This window comes from Phoca vitulina, unplaced genomic scaffold, assembly GCF_004348235.1.
Source record: "Phoca vitulina isolate PV1807 unplaced genomic scaffold, GSC_HSeal_1.0 scaffold108, whole genome shotgun sequence".
Taxonomy (NCBI): Eukaryota; Metazoa; Chordata; class Mammalia; order Carnivora; family Phocidae; genus Phoca; species Phoca vitulina.
Window position 1 is genome coordinate 167,795 of NW_022589811.1, and position 20,410 is coordinate 188,204.

The following is a 20,410-nucleotide window of genomic DNA, read 5'->3' on the forward strand; positions in this document are numbered from 1 at the left end:
AAAGGTACCGAGTCTGCCATTTGGAATTGTGCTGGTGACTAGGCGGCAGGGGCCAGAAGAGCCTAGCCTCTACCGTGAGCTTGCTGTGTACCCTTGGACGGAGGATTTCATCTCTCTGGGTCTCAGTTTTCCCATCTCTAAATGGACTAAGTCCTAATACCGATCACCTGAAGTTGTTGTTAAGCATTAATGGGAATTGTGCCTGGCACTTAGTAAGAACTCAACAGTTGTTGGCAATCAATATTCGTATTATTCAGATCACTTCTCCTCACTAATAAAAAGCAGCAGCTGCCATGAATTGAGTATTTACTGGTCTTTACCTCATGTAATCCTCACGACTCCAGAGGGCTGGTGTTCTTTACGCCCCATGTTGTAGACGTGAAACAGAGGCTCAGGGCGGTGACAGCTTCTTGAGACAGAGCCCAGGTGTGAACCTAGATTGCCTGCACCTTTAAGCCCCCGTACTGCCTCTGCCCCCCAGGAGCAGACACTCTGGGAATGCTTTGTTCCCGATGGGGTTGGGCAGGCTGGAAGTGTGACATCAGCAGTCTCTGTACCCCAGGAAAAGGAATGATCTGGTCTTCTAGGGAGACACAGAAACAGTGGGAGAAGGGAAAGCATCAGAGCAGGGCTCGTCCAATGGTAACTGGGTGAGATGCACAAATCCCCAACCCCGTACGCTTTCTACTGGACCAGTAGGGTAACTACATCTGGGATTGTTGGGGGTGGGGACAGCTGGGGGTCCAGCCTCAGCGAGGGATTCATGAGTTGCATTTGCCAGACCCTCCCTATCTCCTGACACAGAATGGAGTCCATGGGATGATTCGCTTTGTGCCAACCGCCTTTACATGTAGGTATAGAAAAAAGATTGGGGGAACTACATCAAGATCTTAATAATCCTTGCCTCTGGGTGGTGGGAATAGGGTTGGTTTGCTTTCCTTCCTGAATGTTTTAGTATTTTCTGAAATACCTACATTAGACAAGAATTAATTTTATAATTGGAAAAACAGCATGTTCTAATTAAAGAAATGCAGATGCGAATTCTCATTGCTAGTCCCAGCAAAGATTAGGCCACATTAGAGCTGCTCCTTCAGTCCCGAGCTTAACAGATACTGGTTTGGGAGTCAGAAGGTCCAGGGTCCAGCTCCCATACTTTCTAGCTCTGCTAACTTGGGTGAACTTAACTCCCGGGGCCCCAAATCTCTCATCTGAAAAATGGAGTTGGAACTAGCCACCTCCTAGGGTTGTTTCTATGACTTAATGAGATGATGTATTTGAAACTACATTGGCCAGGTGCCTGGCATTTAGGAGACTGGCTCAGTGGTGGTTCTCGTGAGAGCAGCTCCCTTCCCAGAGATTTGCAGGACATCCTTTGAAGGTGGGCAACATCTATCATCCCCACTTTACAGATGAGGCTACAAGAGGTTCAGAGGGGTGCTGAGACCCAAGGTCACAGAGCTCAGAGGGAATCTTCTGCAACAGGCTCAGAGAGGGTAAGTGACCAGCCCAGGGTCACACAGCTTAAACCTCCTTCCTGTTAAAAGGAACACACTAAACACCAACAAACCAAGCTGCCCTTTCGGGGGTATCTACTCTAACACAGCTCGGCGGCAGCAGCAAATCCTCTGCCATTTATCGAGTGCTTCCTCTATGCCAGCCGCATGGCACTTCGCATGTCAATCGGCTCGGTTAATTCTCTAAACCACCCCCGGACGCGGGTCCGCGAGCCCATTCTAGAGACGAGCACAGCGAGGCCGGGAGGCCTGGCGCGGGGCGGCCCGGCTCGGCGGGCGGCTGCGGGAGGGACAGGTGGCGCGCAAGGAGTTAAGCGCAGGCAGTGCTGTGGCTCCGCGCGAGGAGCGCGCCCGGTCGAGGCGCGCTGCTGGCGGCGGCGGCGGGCGGCGGCGGCGGCGGCTGCGCCCGGAGCTCGGGGCTGGAGACTGGAAGTCCGGGCAGCGAGCGAGGCAGCGCGGGAGGCGGCGAGCGCCAGGCGAGGCGGCCGGAGCCCCGCGCCCAGCCTCCGCCCGCGCCCGGCGCGCCCCGGCCCTCGCCATCCCCCGGGCCGGGTGGCCGCAAGGGGCCTCGTCGCGCGGCGCGGCCGCCCCCCCCCCCCCCACGCAGTGCCGCCCGCCCGGGCGCCAGGCTCGCGGGAGCCCGGCTTCCACTTCGCGCCGCCGCCCGCCTCCCCGGCTCGCCGGCTGGCGTCGCCACCGCCTCCTCGTCCCCGGCCGCCGCTGTCGCCGCTGCTGCAATCCAGGACGCCACACTCTTGCACTTTCCCGCTGGCGGCGCGCAGGGTGCCCCCTGGCACCAGCCCCGGGGAGCTAGCCGCCCCCGCCCCGCGCCCCCGGGCCCGGCCGGAGCAGGCTTGGTGGCGAGGAAGGAAATCCGGACTCCGCTTTGCTGGATGCCACTGCAGCAGCGGGCAGCCGGGAAGGCGCCCACAGAGCGGGCGCGCCGAGCGGGACGCGCGAGTCGCCGAGGGGGACCCCGGCGCCCGCGGGGCTCCGCTGGCAGAGTTTGCAAGTGGCCGAGACCCCCTCAGGTAAGGGCCGAGGCGCCCGGGGCCGGGGAGAAGGGCTCCGGGGAGGGGAGCGGGTGGGGGGGGCCGAGCTGCCGCCAAAGGATTCCTGTCCCCGATCTGGGCTTCCAGGTCCAGCCGCTTCCGCGCAGGCTGGGGGCTCAGCGCCCGGGGCCAGGTGAGGAAGGAACCCGGAGTGGCGACAGCCCAGCGCCGGGTAAATGACAAACTTTCTCTCCTCTGGAGGAGGGTGGGACGTTCCGGCTCAGCCAGGCGTCCTTCCTGAGGGCATCCCGCTGGGTCCCCAAAGGCAGGCACTCGAGGCTTCTCAGGCTGAGCTGGGCCAGGGGCAAGGCGGTGGGCCCCTTTAATGTAATTCATGAATTCCCCCTTATTCGGCCGGTTCAGAGTTGGGGGCGGGGGGGGGGGGGGGGAGAAGGAGCTGGTCGTGTATTTTCAAGTTGGCTTTAGGAGGTGCTTGTTGGGGTGATACCCGGGTGCATGCGGTTTCCTGACACTGGAGACGGCTTCCAGGGCTGCCCAGGGGATGGGCTTTGTGTGGAGTGATTTGCAGGCTTGCTTATGTCCATTGCGTGCGTGTGTGTGTGTGTGTGTGTGTGTGTGTGTGCGCGCGCGCGCGCGCGCCAGGAGGGGGAGAAAGAACTGGGGACAGGGGGCCCCACTCAGACTGCCTCTATCCAAGCTCTTCCCTCAGCCCCAAGTGGCATCGCTGGAGCCGACTCACCTCCATGGCAGAGACACTAGGCAAGGTGGGGATCACCTCCCATATCTGCAGCTCCTGGAATGAGCGAAAGATTTGGGGGAAGTTACCTGGGCCACTTAATGAGACCATTCAGAGCCTGGGGAGGGACCAGCTTTGTGCAGGAAAGGGGCTGAATGGACAGCTGGATAGAGGCTCTTGGCATCCTCATCTGCAGCTCGGAGTGTGGGTAGTCCCCACACACGCCAGGTCCCTAGAGGCTCTGCAGAGCCCAGCAAATAGCTCATGAGTTTGGCCAGATTATTTCTCCCTCCTAATGAGAAGCATGCTCCAAAGAGGTCCCCTGGTCTCTGAGCCGCCCCTGTGGTCACAGCCTCCTCGACGGCATCGTGCTTTCTCACGGGGGATGCAGCCTAGGGTTGGGGTCATCTCGATGGACTGGTTGGTCAGTAAGGCAGGCAGTGGAAATGCCTCTGACCGTGACTTGAAGGTTGGAAATAGTTTGCCAGTCCTGCTTGGGCTGGGCATCTGCCTCTGGGGAATAATGGCATTGCTGTGGGGTTCTGGGACAGTTCTTGAGGTACGAGGTAGGAGTCTCAGGACCTTCTGCCCTTGCTTAGGATTCTGACCTGGGGCCGTGCTAGGAGCTGCTTCCCTAGACTGCTGAGACCTGAGATCAGAGGCTGGTGCTTGATGTCCTGGGGAAACCTCATCTCTGGGTCAGAAGACTGAGCTTCAAGACCACTGTCAATGTGCTGTGTGACTTTGGGCAAATCGCTAGACCTCTCTGGGCTCCAGTTGCTCCTTCTGCAAAATGAAGCGATTTCATGTGTCTTCAGAGGTCCCAGTTCAGACACTCGTCAGCCCTGAGCGATCGTCACAGAGGAGATTTTCAAAATCCTGAAATATAGTTTAGTGTTTAAGAGGCATGGGACTCAGATGCATCTGAGTTGGACCAGTCACTTCACCCTCCAAAGCTCAGTGGGCCTCTGTAAGATGGGGAGTTCATAGTTTCTGTTAGGAAGAGTGTTGCGGGGTGGGGTGGGGGGGCACTAACTGAGATGGTGCTTGGAAAGTGCTTACTGTAGAGGCCGGTGAAGACTGGGTCTCCACGGACATGGGTATGCAGGAGCAGGGCTGTCTGTTTTGTGTGGGAGCATGTGGGTGCTGTTTTCCCCAGGGAGGCTCTCCCCGTCCCACCTGAGCACCAGGTGATCCTGACTGGGGGGCAGGGCCCTTGTTCTCTCCAATCAGCTGACACCTGCTGTCCCCACCCCCTTGCTGCTTCCTCATAAAAAGCTCTGCTGGGCCAGCAGCTCCTAGAGAGGAGCTCAGGGCGGTCAGGGAAGGCTGGATGCGCCCAGCTGCTGCGTCGCCATGACAACAGAAGGTGGAGGTAAGCTGTCTCCATGGCTCCAACTTTGCAGCTGTGTAGGGACCCAGGGCCGAGAAGTTCAGCGTGTCTGGGTGTCAGGCACCCACGGTGCTGAGGCTGTTGGAGCAGGCAGAGCTGCTCTTCCATACAGGAACAGCTGTGCTAGGGAAAGCGCTGTGTGTGTGTGTGTGTGTGTGTGTGTGTGTGTGTGTGTGTGTTTGGGATAAGGCAGAGGGTTGCCGAGATTGTGGGGAAAGGCAGTAGATTGTGGTCAGTCTTATTTCTTTCTGAGTGGTTCTGAGGCTTGGGATCTCTGTGTCCCTCCCCAAACCAGGTTCCCCTGGGTCCATGCTGAATCCGCGGGGTGGGGGTGGGGGTGGCGGGGAAGGCAGACCTCATCTTGGCTGTCGCAGAGTGAGTTACCGGGCGTGCAGGCGGGGACTGGGGCAGAAGCAGTTTGGCCAGGTGCTGGCTCAGTCTGTGGGCCGGACTTCTAGGACTCTGAGGAAATGAACGGTTTGCTCTCTTGGTGGAGTAGGATGTGCGTGTGTGCCGGGACACGTGTGTAAATGAGTGCATTCTCACGCAGGTCCGGGCACATGTGTTCATGGGAGTCTGACTTACCTAAAAACCTTACACGTGTGCGCACACATGTGAATAGGGTCAGTCTGGGTGTGCACTTGGGACACTGTGGATTTCTGAGTGTGTGTGTGTGTGCGCGTGCGCGCGCTCACGTGTTTGCGAGGGAACGTGTGCCTGTGTGAGTCAGAGCAACTGTGCGTATGCGTACGCGCTTGCGAGTGTTTGGCAGTTGGCTGTACGTCAGCTGGATGTGTGTCTGTGACAGGTAGGCGCGTGGTTGCACAGCTGCACCCGTGTGTCCGGGGGGCTCTGCGTGCCACAACCCGTGTCGAGAGGCTGGGCAGGCCTGTCTGGGCACCTGCTTCCGCAGCTGTGCGAGCCGTCTGCACATGTCTGTGTGGGCGTGTGTGAGCGCCCGCATGCGTGTGCAACGCCGTGAGCGTGAACTTGTGGTATGTGCTTCCAGCCTCCCTGTTTTTCAGTGTACCTCTGTGTCTGTCTGTGCCCGTGTATGCACAGCATTGCACACTCGCTTGTCTCTGCGTGTGCGCGTGCACCTGTTTGTAACCTCTGCGCGCGTCTCTGTGTCGCTGTGTGTTTTTGGGGGTGTAGACCTGTGTGTACGGCAGGGGGGACTTTCTGTGCATCTCCGTGTATGTACCTGTGTCTCTGACCACGCGTGCCTGGCTTGTAGCATTGCACACTTGATTGTATCTCCTTGTGCGTGTTTCTGAGTATTGGTATCTGGTGTGTTGGTTGCTCTGCACATTGGAGTGTGTCTCCATGCGCGTGTGTCTCCATGCACGTGTGTCTCTGAATGTGTGTTTGTGGGGGTTGCGGTGTAACTTTTGTGCATGTCTCCTGTGTGTGTGTGTGCGTGTGCACGCCTGCAGTATGTTTGCCTGTTTGTGGGGCGGTATGACTTCTGTGCATGTCGTGTGTGTGTGTGTTTCTGAGCATGTGCATCTCTGCAGGTGAGTCTGAGTGTCCATAGAGGTGCAAGAGCGTGTGGGGGGACGTAGGCTGAGAGCTTCCCAACAGAAAACCTCTCTGAACCTTTAGAACCACTCTTCGCCCCGCTCCTCGGGTCAGGACTGTGTTCATGCTGTGCCCTCGCCGAGAGTTGATTCAGTGATCTGTGCCAGCTCCAGGCAGGTTGTCGGGATGTTGCATGTGCATTTTTCCAAGTGCCTTTGCTCTGAAGCCCGTGGACCCCCTGCCCCCCCCCCAGCTCCCTCGGCACCCGCAGCACCTCAAGCCTCTCTCGCCAAAAGCCTGCGCTCAGGACAGTTGCTGAACAGGCTCACAGATGTTAAGAGCGCAGGTATAATTTTAGGCAGAAGGTCTGAAAATAGGCAGCCTAGGACATGCTGAACATCTCGACAGCAGTGCTTCTAATTAGGAGCAACTTGTTTTCCTTAAATAAACAAATCAAGTGAGGAAAGAAATTGCCCGAGATTAATGGCTCCCCGGAGCAGGTCCAGATGTTGGGAAGATGGGGACAGGGTCCCCGAGGACTGCAAGTGTTAGTACTCGGGGTCTTTTCTAGATTTTGACCAAATGCTGATGAGGCTGAGGGGCCGAAGAGGAACCTGGTGAGGAGGGCAGGGTCGGTGTGGGCCCCCTTTCCAAGGTGCGGCTAGGGTTTGGGTTATTGGGGTGGAGGCCTCCCTGGCCCTCATTGCTCCCTCCTCCCTGCACCCCTGCCCTCGGCTGTGGGACTTTGCCGTTTTTCTCACTCAAGGAGCAGCAGGGTTTATGCCCCTGATCCTCCACTGTGGGTTTGGCCGGTGACTGGCTTTGGTCTTTAGTGTGAGATGGAAGTGACCTTGGGTTGGTTCCAAACTTAAGTCTTAAGGGGCCCCACCTGTTTCTGCCATGGCTGGGGAAGAGCCCCCTCAGCCTGGCCCCAGAACGAACACGTGTCCAACCACCCTGAGCCCAAACCTCAATACAGAGCCTAGCTCAGCCAAGCCCCTGCCGGCCACAAATAGGTTAGCGAGAGAAATGCTCCTTATTGTATGTTCCTGAGGTTTTCTGGTTGTTACGCACCGTTGTTGTACTTCTAGCTAGCCAGGGCAGTTACCAGAAGTGCACATATCCTCCCGTTTGGCCCGGGTGTTCATTTAGAGCTGCCTAATGAACACCTGTACTTCTCAGCATGGCGATATCCCCCATCCCTACCTTGCTTTCTGCTCATCCCAGCATCAGCAGTGATGATGATGATCATGTGTAAATGTTTTTGGAGGGCTTACCAAACTCCGTGCCTCATGCCTTGGAGGCAGTTTCTGTTACTGTCTAACGTTGTAATCTGTGAGGCTCAGAGAGGTGAGCTGGCTGGTCCCATCACACAGCCCAGAAGAGGCCTAGCTGGGGTTGCACCCAGATCACCCGATGTCAGAGACCATGTTTTTATCTATGATGTCCTATTGCCCCAAGGCCTAGGCATGTTTTAGCAGAACGGACGGCATAGCATATATTTGGCATTTTCCGCTTACCTTGCCTGGAGTTTGGATAGGCAGGAAGGAATCATGTCATAGAACTGGGAAGTGTCTGTCTAGACCGAGGGACGATTCGCTCATTCATTTATTTGTGGACAGATTCATTCAACATCAGTGATTCCTGACGATCGGTATTTGCTCAGAACCTTCTAATTGTCCTATTGTGTGTGGGGCGCTGAAGGTAGCGATGGGAGAGACCCCAATTCTGTCCTCGGGAGCTTACAGTTTGGAGAGGAAGAAGGAGGCAGATTAGCCTGGGATCCAGTCCAGTCTTGACCCCTTCCTGGGAGCAGCTTCAACCCTCCTGGACTGCTGGAGGATCATAGGAGGTCATGTTGACCAAGCTCTTCACACGGTGCCTGGCACACAGGAAGTCACAATAAACAGTAGCCCCTTCTTCCTCCTCTTCCTTCTCTTCCTCCTCCTCCTTATGGAGGAGACAGTTGAATGTCCTAGCCAGAGCAATGCTGAGATGGGAGAAAGCAGGGCTCATGGGATCCCAGATAGGGTGATAACCATCCTGTTTTGTCTGAAACTGTGAGGTTTTTCAGGATGCAGGATTTCGTGCTAAAACCAGGAGAGTCCCATGCAAACCAGGAAAAGTTAATTACCTCAGTCCTAGAAGAGGTGTTGGACCTCACTTGGAATGACTTAGAACAGGGCTTGGTAAACTGTGGCCCACAGGCCGAGTCTAGTCCATTGCCTGCTTTTATAAATAAAGTTTTATTGGGACACAGGCATAGCCATTCATGTATATATTGTCTATGACTGCTTTCCGGTTGTAACTGCAGAGCTGAGTAGTTGTGACGGAGTCCGTATGGCCCACACAGCCTACAATATTTACTATCAGATCCTTCACAGAAAAAAATTTCTGACCTCTGAGCTAAAAAGCCCGGCCACGGTCCTGGGCATTGGCCAAGAGTGATGAGGCGAAAAGTTAGTGCACTTGGCTGAATCACTGTGGATCCGGTGATGCGTGAGGCTTGCATCCAAGTGGTCAGGAAAAGGGTAGCACCTCCAGAGACTTTGTAACTTTGTGAGCTGGGAGAATTCTTAGATAGGGGGTGTAGACCCAGAGAAGGGAAGAGACGCCCCAAGGCCATTCAGCTAGTGGGAAGCAGGTGACTGTGGTCTTAATACCTGGAAATCTGGGAGGACAGCTATGTCCCCCTCTCAGCCCCAACTCCAGCAAATGGATCCTGGAGCCCCAGACAGCAGGAGGGCCTGACCCAGCATACTTCTCATGTCTAGGCATTCAAGTTTCTAGCTCATTTCCCAGATATTGTTATGGTTTGCTGATTCCTTTAAATTCTCCGTGTGATCTCATGAGTACAGGGGGAAGAGAAGAGCCTCTGGATGGGAATTGAAGGATCTGGGTCCCCACTTTGCCACCCATTGACTTTGTGGCCTTGAGCAAGTCTCTTTCCCATCACCCCCCCCCCAATGATGGCTAGCATTGGTCTGTGGGCGAGGCTGCATGCTGGGTGGGCATGAGTGACTGTAGGTGGCCAGGGAGTCCCCCTCTAGGACACTGATCTGCAGGTAATGCTCATGGGTCTGGGGCACTGGGGCTGTGTGCACTGGGCCCTGGCTTTGCAGATTCAGTCCCTGAACCTCCAGGAAGCTGGGGCCACACGACATTTGCCATGATAAACTGTAGAATTATCTGGAGGTGGCAGACCACTCATGTTTCTACTTCTCTTGGACTGTGTCCCCAAGGTGAGCCCCGCTGTGCCAAAATGGCCCTGATGTCTCCCCCACAAAGTGTCCATTGACAAGCCACTGGCCTGGGTTCTTTGTAGTTTGAATGCCTACCTCACGGACAGGGAGAAAATCCAGAATCTCTGGAGCAATCAAAGTTGCTTTCATTTCCATAAAGCTCTAAAGTCTATCACCATAATAACTGCAGACCCTTTGTCCTGGAAACTCAACTATATATATATAAATCAGAACAAGAAGTTCATCCCATTTAATTGCCACACTGCATATCAGAAAAGAGCCAACATTTCTCGCTCAGAGCATATTTACTCTTAGTTTGCACACCATTCCGATAAGCTCAGTGACCTGACTTCTCCAGGTTTGCAGCCCTTAGGGGGAGCAAATCAGACCTGTGTGGGATGGTAGAGAAAGCAGAGTGCCCATAGCCAGGAGCAACAATTGACAGCCTGAGAACAAGGCTACGGAGGAAGAGATTCTCAAAAGAAGCACAAGGGGCGCCTGGCTGGCTCAGTGGGTGATCTCGGGGTCGTAGGTTCGAGCCCTACATTGGGGGTAGAGATTACTTAATAAATAAAGCCTTTAAAGTAAGCATGGAAACAAAAGAATCACAGCCCAGTGGGGAATTTAGCACAGGGGTCAAATGCCTCCCTCATCCCACTAGCTTCTGCTCATCTCAGTATTACAGAACCGTGTGCAGTATTCTAGAACTGCAACAATGTTAGCTCGTGTGTTGGCACCGAAGAACTAAGAACGGGTAAACTCCATTCAGTAGGCAGGGCGAAGGGTCAAGAATAATTCATTGGGTAAATATTTTGATCCCCATGGTTACACAGATACATGTTTCTGTGTCTGATGCCTCGGGTGTCCGAAAATTCGCTTATGTGGAACTCGTTGTTTCTCACAGTGTTGAGTAAGTGACATTTTACTGCCCCTAGAAGAGTATCTGGCACATGGCAGGCCCTCAAGGGATGAACATGGTTTGCAATCAGGCAAATCTGGGTTCAGAGGCCAGCCACTTCACAACAGCCACACAACCCATCTCTGGCCTCAGTGTTCTCATCTGTAAAATGGAGACACCTGCAGATGAGCTAAAGCTGCTGCTGAAAACCAAAGCCCCTCTGTGCTTGGTGTCTGGCTTATGATGTTTGCCTTCCGCCTTGTGTATCTCATTGGAGAGCCAGCCACCTGCAGAAACCAGGCTGGCAGGAGCACTGAGATGCGGGGCTCTGGCTGTCCAGGGGCTAGTGTGCAGGAAGGCCCACCAGGACAGGGCACTGGGATGGACTTGGGTGACGAGCCAGCCTCGTAGATGCCACAGCCCCCAAGGAGTACAGCAGCGTCTTTATACACGTCCAGTAGCTTGCCTAACTCTGGTCCAGTTCAGGAGTGGGGACCAAGATCTGGGTCTGCACAGGACAAGACAGGCTTGTGTTCAGATCTCAGCTCTGCAACTCACAAGCTGAGTGATCGTCAGCAAGTTGTTTGAGCTCACCATGCCTCCATTTCCCCATCTGTTAAACGGGCACAGTGATGCTTGCTGTGATGGGCTGTTAACGGGAATCCAGTGAGCTAATGCCCAGTGTATAAGTGAGTCGCAAGGATGATCATCTCAGCCAGAAGACAAGTCATTTTCTTGAATGGGCATAACTTAGATTCCTTCTAGCATTAAAGTATCCATGGGCCTCTGTTCAGGACCAGTGGGGAGATGAGTTTGCCAATTTCTGCATCTACCTCAAACCAGCTGGGGGTGGGGGGGGGGGGGGGGGGGGGGATCTCCGGAAAGTTTTCTCTTTGAACTTGAGCTTTCTCTTCCATTCAAAAACATACTTGGGCATCCATTCATTTATCCAACACTCCTTTATCGGGTGCCTACCTCATACGAGCTTCTATGTTCTGTGCTTGGCCCTGGAAGGTGACTCCAACTGACAAGCCATCCAACTGAAAGAGAGAAAGAGAGAGACCATCTAGAGAGGCACAGTCTAGAGTAGCAGAGCTGGGATTTGGACATGGATCCAAACCTAGAGCCCATACTCTGTTCTCTGCACAGCATGGTCTCATGACTAGGGTGCCATGCACACCAGAAGGCAGACGTGCAAGCTGATTTTGAGACAAGCCGGGAGAGTATGGGTTGGGGCTTTGGATGCAGTAAAGGAAGTCCAGGTGTCGAGAGAACCATGGCACGCTGAGACCATGCCCTCCCATCCATCGAGGTTCACCCATTTGTTTGCTCAGCAGATTTTTATTGAGCACTTACTGTGTGCAAGGCCTGTGAAGACTGTGGAGAAAAAAACCAAGATGCTTTCCTGCATATAATTACAACTCAAAGTAACTGCCAGGAGGGGAAGTGTCTGACCCTGGGAGGGCACAAGTTAGGGCATTTGAAAAGACTGCCTCGAGACAGAGAAAAACGAGCTGATATCCGAAGGATGAGAAAGATAAACCAGGTGAAGAATGGGAAGACAGAGGAAGCGGCATGTGCAAAGGCCCTGGGGTGGGAAGGAGAGTGGCATGAACCAAGGACATGGACACTAGGGCTTTTAGTGGAGGGGAGGAGCTAGTACACAATGATGTGGACAATTCTCAGGGCCTTGTGTGCCCATATGTGTTCTGCTCTTTATCCTTCTGGCACTGGAAAGCCTTGTAAGGATTTTAAGCACAGAGGGTGAAATGATTCCATTAAACCCTGGTCAGAGCAACAAGAAAAAACCTGCACCCCCACATGAGGTGGGAGCCCATTGAAATCCCAACAAAGAGGGAGCTGAGCGGACAGCAGTGATTTCAGGATTTCAGCCTCATTATGCAAAACACACAGCCTTCCAAGGGAGAGGTGAGCTTGGGAAAAAAGAGTCAACAAATTAGTTTTTTAATCTGCTTTAAGTTGCTGAGATGCCCTATCTTCCTTCCGTTGTCACCTGATGGCCTGCGGGCTATTTTAACTTTTATTAGAGAATTTTTTTTTTAATTAAAGGAGTTTTTTTTTCTTTTTGAAAAACAAATCCCAGCCGTGTTTTGATAAGATAGAATTAAAAATGGCACTGGGGAAATGCCACGGAAAGCTTTGATTTTTCTCCTTATGGCATCTGAAGTGATTTAAATAATAATTATATATTTCATCTCGGTGCAGCCTCCCCTCCTCTCTTCCTGGCCTCCCCAACACACCACAGTGTACCAGCAGCTCTGAACATGTGCTGTTCCTAAAACCCCCAACTTTCAACTCCTAGAGGCACAGGGACAGCTCAGTAGGAGACCTCTAAGATTTCTGACCCAACTGCTTTAGGTTTAGGGCAAATCTCAAATTCATGTGCTACCAATTCACAGCTGTGTGGCTTTGGGTAATTTACTTCAGTCCCCTTAGCCTCCAGTGACTTATGCAAAATGGAAATTAATGATGGTATTTGTATTCTTCAGGATTCTTTTGGTTGTCAGAGACAGGAAACCCAACTTAAATATCGCTACAGTCTTATTCTCAGGCATAAAGGGAATATATTGCCTCATGTAACCAGCATCCTAGCTTCAGATGTGGCTGGATCCAGGCGCTCAACAGTGTTACTGCTCGCTCACTCTCTCTTCCTTCTTCACAGTTTTTTGACTCTCCTTTTCTCTGTGTGGGCTTCCTACTCAGACTGGCTCTGGCTGTCTTCTTCTGAGCACAAATGCCCATCAGTAGCTCCATGTTTCCTTTTTTTAAAAAAATTTTTTTGTTATTTATTTTTAAAGATTTTATTTATTTGACAGAGAGAGAGAGCGCGCACAAGCAGGGGGAGTGGCAGGCAGAGGGAGAGGGAGAAGCAGTCTCCCCGCTGAGCAGGGAGCCCGACGACATGGAGCTCGATCCCAGGACTCCAGGATCATGACGTGAGCCAAAGGCAGACACTTAACTGAATGAGCCATCCAGGCGCCCCAGTACCTCCATGTTTCCATTGTGCCAGCTGCGATCCCAGCAAGTGCTGGAAGTGAGCCGTGGGGCCTCCTGGAACCAATCATCATGGCCCCACTCTTAAGTCACACGACCCCTGGAGCCTTGTGGCAGGTGACTACTCTTTGCTGCTTCCTGACTCACGAAGACTCATTGTGGGAGAGGGATGGGTTCTCAAAGAAAGATCAGGACCCAGTTAACCGCAGAAGGGGAAGCGAATGCTGCTCAGACTAAAATGCCCTCTTGGCAGACTGTCTAGTCCCCGCCAGTGCCGCGAGGCTGAAATGAGATCAAGCGTGCAAGGTGCTCGGTACGTGCGAACTCTTCTTAGCGCTGCCACGGTGATGATCATTACCGGCATGGTGATAATAGAGGCCAGGCAGGGGCTCTGCAAGTAGTTAGGGCACCGGGAGACACCCCTGACCAGAGCTCTCAGCCTGGACATCCTGGTGACCGCCGTGAACCTTGGACCTGTCACTTCCCTTCCAGCTTTGGTTGCTGAAAGCCATTGTCCCCTAACAAGCCCCACCTCACGCGTCACTTCACCAGCTAAAAGCTGTGATGGCTCAAAGGAGGCTGGAGGGGTTGTATATCTGGGCCCCTCCAGGGGTAGGTGGGCCCCATGGGAGGGAGACAGAGCACAGGGACTGCAGTGAACCAGAGACCAGGTGCCTCGTCTACAGGGGCTCTTGCTTTTAGTCCCTGCCCACTGTTGCTGGGGAGTGCTGAGCCCTGGGTGGCCCCGTCTCTCGATGATTTCTTCCAAGAGGATTCCAAGGTTTGATGCAAAATTCACCCGATTGTGAATGTTGGCCACCAATTCAGTGATTTTAAAGCACAAGACTGACCAACCAAGCTTGTCTGTTGGGTTCATTCGGACCAATGTTGTAAGGTCAGGTGTCGCCAGGGTGGGGGACACAGAGCCTCTTTTGCCAATACTGTAGAGAGCTTGTGTTGTGGATGACCTCAGGAGACACACTGGCCCATTGTTCTAGAAACCTGGGTCATGTGCAGTGTGCTTTCAGCATCCCCTCGGATGGCCGTGGGGGGACCTTTTCACTCTGAGCTGCACCATTTGTAACAGGCTCTGTGGATTGGATGGACCTCGGTGAGAACGACCGCTTAGAAGGAGTTCATTTTGCTGCCTGAGATTATTAATGTTCTCTCTGATGTCCTGCTTCACACTATTGATTTCCTGGTATAAAACTTTCTCTGCAGAGGCTGAGAAGGTAATTCAGTGGCCATTCCTCCAGGTGAGGGAGGATTCAATCCTGGCTCCCACCCTCTGCTGTGTGACTGAGGGCAGGTCATTGTATCTCTCTGAGTCTCAGTGTTCTCATTGGCAAAATGGGGGTCCTTGGAGCTCCTGCCTCCTAAGGAGGTGTCAGGCACATAGTAGGTACTCAGTAAAGCTTAGCTTCTCCTGTACAAATGCAGCCCTAGCAACCTGGGGAGATGGTCATGTTCCTTATATGTACTGAGCACCCACTCTGTGCCAGGACCCCTTATCTGTGGAGTCTAGACCCAGCTCTGTGGGCCTGTTTTCCCTAGCTCCTTTCTTTTTTTTTTTTTTTTTTTAAGAGAAGGAGAGGGAGAATCTTTTTTTAAATTTTATTTATTTTTTTAAAGATTTTATTTATTTTAGAAAGCGAATATGTGTGAGTGGTGGGAGGAGGGACAGAGGGAGAGGGAAAGAATCTCAAGTAGACTCTGTGCTGAGTGCAGAGCCCGATGCAGGGCTTGATCTCGGGACTCTGAGATCATGACTTGAGCTGAAACCAAGAGTCGGACACTTAACCAACTGGGCCACCCAGGCACCACAGAGAGAGAGAACCTTAAGCAGTTTCCACGCCCAGCACGGGGCCCTATGAGGGGTCTTGATCTCACAACCCTGAGATCATGACCTGAGCCAAAATCAAGAGTCAGACACTTAAACGACTGAGCCACCCGGGCACCCCTCCCTAGCTCCTTAAACTCACCTTGTTCCCTTCTACCTCTGGGCCTTTGCACACCCTGTGCAATCTGCCCAGCATGCTTTTCCCTCTCTGTCTCTACCCTTCCTCACCTGGTGAATTGCAGCTCCTCCTTTGGATCTTGGCTGAAGCACTACTTTGGAGAATTCATCCGGGGCTCCCTTAGACCTCCCCTGCCATGAGCTCTCCAAACTCCAGATCATTTCCTCAGGGTTTGTGATTACAGCACTGTGTGATGATTTAACTACCCTGTGTCGCCTCTACCCGGATGTCTGTTCTGGGTGGGGGTGGGGGGTCAGGAAGCTATTGAGCTCCCTTCTTGTGCTCACACTCCAGGCCTGCCACATCATGCAGCTAAAGGTTGTGGTTATTAACTGAAATGTAAAAAGGAGGGCTGAGGATCCTCATACACAGCTGGTGGGAGCGTGAATTAGCACAACCACTTTGGAAAACCACCTGGCAGTGTTTACTGCAGGGGCATGAGACTGCCTCTAATCTGCTCTTCCCCTTTGAGATATAGACTCAACAATAATCAGGATGTTTGTATGTATTCTCTACTTCTTCAACTGTTACTACTAATATACGACTATATGTATGTAATGACGTGTAATATTTATGTAGTAATATAATAGTGAGAAAACTAAAAACTACCCAGGAAGCTCCATCATGCCATGGAATAGCACACAGTGGTAAAAAGGAACAAGCTACAGCTACATGCCGCAGAAGGATGGATCATGCACAAAATAATGCCAAGCAAATAAGGCAGACATACAAGATCACGCAATATGTAGTTCTCATTATAAAAAGCTTGAAATAGAAGCAAAACATGAGTGTTGAGGATGCCCACTCTCTTAGGTCAAAACATAAAGAAAAACCAGGGAAAAATGGCCTCTGTAGTCAGGGTGGCAGTTCCCTGGGGTGGGGAGGAGCACGGAAGGGGCTTTTGGGTTGCCCGCCACGTTCTGTGTCTTGCCCTGGAAGGTGTGAGTTCATTGTGCAACAGTTCATCAAATTGTTCATCTTTGTTTTCTGCTGTTATATGGGTCATGGGTCCCACGAAGAGATCCCCTGTGTCCTCCCTGGGCATAGTCCTAATCTGGAACCTACCACTGGCCCGAATGTACAGAGAACCCCCTCTGCCATCTTTTAAGCCTCTCCTTCTAGTGCAACAAATTGCTTCTGGTGCGGCGTATGCCCCTGTCTAAGGGCTGCAAATCTACAGGTGCAAGAACAACCCAGACGGCTTTGGTCTGGGCACAGAGGCCACCTGGCCAGAGGACACAATTAGCCCCTTTCTTCAAAACATGATAAGGATGGAGGGTTAATTGCCTCAGAAAAACTAAAAAGAAAACACGAAAGAAAGAGAAAAATAAAACCCGCGAAGCATTTTCGCGTTTCTAGTTTTGCAGGCCACCAAAAGACCGGGAGATCAGCTGTCCTGGATGGAGGGTCAGATAACAGGGCTGGAACGGCATAAGAATGAGGACCTGGGGCCCCCAGGGGTGGCAGCTGAGTGCTGCCCAGGGTGGGCTGGCCTCTAGGTCCACAAGAATTAGGTCTTTGGTTTTGCCGTCCTGGCTGTTTGCCCATGGCTTTAACCTCCCTTTCTATGCAGACAGGAGGGTGGGCCTGGATCCTGATCTTGAATCTGGGCCCTGGCTGGAAGAGCAAAAACACTATGATTTTTACAGGATCTTGGAGCTCGGATCAGAATGGAATGGGGTCGGGGTCTTCCAGGGGCTTCCAGGAGCCTGGCTGATGGTTTTGGATTATTAAATCCTTGATGATGAACTTCATCCATCCATTTAGGAAACACAGGTAAATGTCCTACTCACCATTCTCTCAACAAACGTGGATTGAGCTTACCTTGGACTAGGCTTTGGGAAGCATGAGATTATAGTTGGAGCGACCAACTGGGTTTGGTTTGTCTGGGATTTTCCATTTTAGCCCTCAGTCTAAGCATCTTGGGGACCCCTCAGTCCCAGGCAAACCTGGATGGTTGGCCCATGGTGAGCCAGATGCTTCTCATGCCCACTCTCACGGAGCTCACAGCCTGGTAGAGAAGGCAGGGAATTACAAACCACAAGATGGCATTTCAGTGGAGGAAGCACGGGGTGGCGTGAAAACTCCAAGGGGGCCCCTCACCCAGCAGAGGGTGTCCAGGAAGGCTTCCTGGAGGAGGTGACATCTAAACTGAGGCCTTCAGGAGGAACAGTGTTGGGCAAGAGTAGAAGGTGGGTGGTGGTGGAGGGAGACAGGGTTCCTGACAGGTGAGAGGCGAGAGCCTGGTGTGTTGAGGAGGTAAGTCAGGTGCACTGTGGCCGGAGGGTGGTGGTGAGAAGGGTTGGGGGAGAGGCAAGGGGACCCGGAGGGCTCATGTCACGGTAGGAACTTTTGGGCATTTGGAAACCTTGTTGGGGGGATAGAGAAGCGAACTGGAGGCACCGAGTTTCTATTTAAAGTTTGTCCTGGGGCCTCCTGGGTGGCTCAGTGGGTTAAGCGTCTGAGTCTTGATTTCAGCTCAGGTCATGATCTCGGGTGTGAGCTTGAGCCCTGCATCCGGCTCTGCGCTGAGTGCGTAGCCTGCTTGGGATTGTCTCTGTCCCTCTGCTTCTCTCCCTCTGCCCCCCCAACCCCTGCTCTCTCTCTCTCTCTCTCTCTCTCTCTCTCTCTAAAAAAAAAAAAGAGAGATTGTCCTGCCTGCCGTGTGGAGAAGGGAGGAGATTGGTTGGGGGGAAGAGCTAAGAATGGATATAAAGCGACCACTGGGTAGGACTGCTTAGTAATCCTTCCAGATGCTCAGGCTCAAAGTCTCATCTCTGACTCCTTGCTTCCTCTCCTGCCCAGCAAAGGATCTTCAGTAAATCCAGCTGCTTCTCACCTCCTCCATCCCCATCCTGGCATCCCCTGGCCCAGCTCACCTTTTTCTCCCTAGCCCTTCCCACCTTCCAGTCTACTGTGTGGTCGGCTTATTTATTTTGTTTAATAAGTAAGTTGCTGCCTCCCCCCCCCCCCCCCCCCCCCGAGAACAGCGTTTCTCAACCTCGAGGCTGTTGGTGTTTTGGACCGGATAGTTCTTCGTGGAAGGGAGCCATCCTTACATTGATGGATGCAGGAGCATCCCTCCCCAGGTGCTGTTAATCGAAGGCACATCTCCAGATGTAGGCAGACGTCCCCAGGAGGGGAAGGGGGCAAAATCGCCCCCAGTGGAGAACTGTGGCACTGCAGAGTCACCCCACTCTTGTCTCCTGTCTCCCCAGTGCCTGGAATGTGAAGCCTGGCTCCCGGTGGGGCTCCCTGAACAGCTGTTGGATGAATGAATGAGTGGGAGGTGCTGGCCTGAGCAGGTAGGGAAGGGAAGGGTTTGGGAAATAGCGTAGGGGTAGCCTTGATCAATAAATAGAGCTGCCATTGATCATAGCGTAGGGGTAGCCTTGATCAATAAATAGAGCTGGCCCCCCCAGTCATGAGAAACCTCTCGCTTCGTTATAGTGATGATCCCGGTCCTCTTCATAATTCTCTCCAGGGTTTGTGCTCCTTTCACCGTACAGCAGAGGAGGGTCGGAGAGGTTAAGTGATGTGAGTAAAAATCTCACGGTAATGGGTGATGGAACCAGGCAAGAACCTGGGTGGTTAGAAACCAAATTCAGAGTTTTTTCAAGCCTCACATACCCTCCTGGAGCAGTAACTGCCATTATGGAGCATTTGCTAAGTGCCAGCCACGGTGCTGTGCATGGATCACCTTATTAAAGCCTCTGACGACATCATGGGGCTACTGTCATCATCCTGTTTTTACCAGTGGGGACTCTGAGGATCAGAGAGGTGGAGTGAATTGCCCACAGCCACACAGCCAGGGTGGAGTGGGCCCGTCTGACTCCGGAGTGTGAGGCTGACTTCTAAGCAGGAGACAAGGAGGCACAACCGCCCCCCATCCCACCCCAGATAATGGCATCACCCCAAAGAGTCTTTCCTTTGCCTTTTGTCTGCTGAGGACAAACGATCAAAGGGCTCCCATTGACACGTGAATTATCAAGGCTGCAGAGACCCTGTAAAATTCACAAGGCCCCCCCAGTCATGAGAAACCTCTCGCTCCCTAACCTTGATCTCAACCCTAGCCCAGTGGCAGGGGCGGGGACTGGGCCGAATGGGGCTGGGGGGTTACAGCAGACCTGCATGCGAGGTCAAGTCAGCAAACCCCTGAGCAAATAGACGGTCTTTTATTTTTTTTTAGCCAGAGACAATAGGACCCAATGTTAGCTTAATTTAGTACTGGGAAGGAAGCAGATTGTAGCAATGGTTTTGCGGGGTGTTTTGTTTTGTTTTTATTTTTGTTTTTGTTAAATTCCCCCACATTTTATCTCCTCCTCCCTCCCTGTCTTTGGAAGCTTTCCCAGGGGGCCTGGAGTGGAAGCATGTAATAGGCACCAACATTGCCTGAGCTTTAGCCAGTTGGCCCCCAAGCCGTGTTCATAGCCCATTTTACAGATGGGGAAGCTGAGACCCAGCCTTCCTGAGAGACAGATGGGTGCCCTCTGGAAGCCAAAGGATGTTACGTATCTCTTTGTATAGCCCCAGCCAGCCAGTGTTTCCATTATGTAGCCTTCCTATTAGGCTGTACACTCCTTATGTGGGAAGTCTGTGAACAAGTATTTATTAGTCACCTACTGTGTGCCAGACACTGTCCTCAGCACTTTACATGGGTGGTGACTGCGGCTGAGGGTGGCCAGGCCAGGCACGTACTCTGGGCAGACCTCCCTGAGCTCTGAAAGAAAAGCCCCTTTGTTGGAGCCGTGAACCAGCCTCCCAGGGGAGCCACTGGAAGTTTGCAGCGTGACCCTCCGTCCCCGCCTTTCAAACCCTCCTTCAACCTGAGTTCAAGGGTCACCTGTACACATAACATAAAGTTTGCCATTTTTAAGTGTACAGTTCAGTGGTATTAAAACAGTTAACCGGGGCGCCTGGGTGGCTCAGTCGTTAAGCGTCTGCCTTCGGCTCAGGTCATGATCCCAGGGTTCTGGGATCGAGCCCCGCATCGGGCTCCCTGCTCTGCGGGAAGCCTGCTTCTCCCTCTCCCATTCCCCCTGCTTGTATTCCCTCTCTCT

The 20,410-nt window shown here is 52.9% G+C and overlaps 1 protein-coding gene across 4 annotated transcripts in view; it reads left to right on the top strand.

Annotated features, from left to right (window-relative positions):
- Nucleotides 1-1,407: 1,407 nt before the first annotated feature.
- WSCD2 (WSC domain containing 2) overlaps nucleotides 1,408-20,410 on the top strand; it is a 116,486-nt gene continuing 97,483 nt past the window's right edge. The window contains exon 1 of one of the 4 annotated variants that reach the window (XM_032397954.1): nucleotides 1,408-1,493. The gene's annotated coding sequence lies outside the window, so the exon portion shown is untranslated. Of the gene's footprint in view, nucleotides 1,494-2,144; nucleotides 2,546-4,351; nucleotides 4,639-20,410 lie in introns of those variants that run through there. The other 3 variants (XM_032397953.1, XM_032397955.1, XM_032397952.1) reach the window with 3 other exon arrangements.